This window comes from Pteropus vampyrus, unplaced genomic scaffold (assembly GCF_000151845.1).
Source record: "Pteropus vampyrus isolate Shadow unplaced genomic scaffold, Pvam_2.0 Scaffold73, whole genome shotgun sequence".
Taxonomy (NCBI): Eukaryota; Metazoa; Chordata; class Mammalia; order Chiroptera; family Pteropodidae; genus Pteropus; species Pteropus vampyrus.
Genome location: NW_011888854.1, coordinates 2788031 through 2789913, shown reverse-complemented (window position 1 = coordinate 2789913; position 1883 = coordinate 2788031).

Here is a 1883-nt window from a genome sequence, read left to right as displayed (position 1 = left end):
AGATTTAAAAGAAAATTATGGTATTTTAAAAGCCTTATTTCATGCATACATTATTCATGATCTGAAGTATACGAAAAAACTTTAAAGTGGGAGAAATTCTACAAAATTATTTAACAGAAATAATCTAAACTTAATTACAAAATTAATTATAACCGTATCTACATGGTTAGTAATTATTTTATTTTTATGTTAACACATTGCTTTTTTAAATTTCTTGAAGCAGAATATTTTAAATTAGTATTGATTAAGAGAATTCATTCAGGCACTTTATATCAATTAGCTCACATAATTGTCATAGTAGTAGTATTTTCTATATTTACAAATGAAAAAATTGAGGCAAAGTATAGTTATGGCACTGGTCCAAGGTAACTGTCAAATCCAAGGTTTAAACATAGGCTGGTGTAAAAAATTTCGATCACTACATGATGAGGTAGGTGGCTACCTCATGTTGAACTTGATTGCACAGAAAAGAGAAACACTACGCAATTCCAGGAAGTGAGTTAATTCATAGAATTTACTCACAATTTGTGACTGGTCAAACAAGTCTACTTCTTTAGAGTGATAACTTGGAGCAAGTATATGAAACCATTATTCTTGAACTGATACTCTCACATACACACATATCTACATTTTGTTCATTTGTTTCAATCAGATTTATGTTTATAAGTGTATATGTGTGTATTTATATAAGTATATATATATTTATACCTAGGAGTTGGAATTGCTGGGTTATAGAGAAGGCATATTCTGCCTGAGTCACCTTAAAAAATTTCCTAAGAGTTGTACCAGTTTATACTTTCACCACAGTGTATGTGGGTTCGTTTCTTTATATGTCGCCAACACTTGGTATTTTTCACCTTTTCCATTTTAGCTATTTTGGTTTGGTGGGTTGTGTCCTATTTGGTTTTCATTTGCTCCCCCATGACAAATGTGGTTGAGCATCTTATGCTTACTGTCCATGTGTTTCTATTCCGTTATTAAGTGTCTTTTCAAGAATTTTGTCCATTTAGTCAATTTTTCTATTAGGTATGTGCCTTTTTCTTGAGTGTTTTCTGCATATTCTTGATACATGTCCTTTAATAAATATATGAATAGAAAATTATCAAATTTATTTTTAAGATCTCCTAATTTCCTTGTTTATTCTTTTGGGAAATTGCCACATGTCTGGGAAAATGTCCAGTTGACACCCCAAATTTAGTGGGCATAAAACAACTATCTTATTATGCTCACAGGGATTATGTGGGTCAAGAATTCAGGAGGGGCACAGCTGAGGTCCCTGCTCCAAAATGTTTGGGGCCTTTGCAGGGAAGACTTGAACAGCTAGGGCCTGGAATAATGGAGGCTTGTCATCTTCTTAAGTGAATCATCTTCATGTAAATGTCTGATGACTCTAGGGCGAGGCTCAGAGCACTTTCATGTGGCTGGAACTTCACACAGCATCAGGCTGAATGTAGAGAGGTAGATTTCTGAGAGGAAGCTGCCCAAGGGCAAGCATTTGAAATGAGGAGGAAGCCACATGACTTCTGACAAAACTGCAAAACTCAAGTAGTAGCATCTCCATGTTCTGTGGTTTACAGACAAGTCTCAAAGCCATCCCAGGTTCAGGGGGAAAGGAATTCAGTTTCTCCTCTTGGTGGGAAAGTGGTATGGTTACATGACAGAAAAGCATTGGGAGTGTAAGACACGTTGCAGTCATTATGTAAAAGTACAAACTTTGCTAGTAAGAAATATTTTTTAATGTGTTCTGCTTGGGATATGTAGTGTTTCCCAAATAAAAAAATTTTCATTAAAAAAAAAATTCTGGGTCATTCTCATTTATTATATTTTTTAACATAGGCCTGCTCTTCATTTTCTGTTTTAATGTGCTTCTTCGGAGAGAAGTT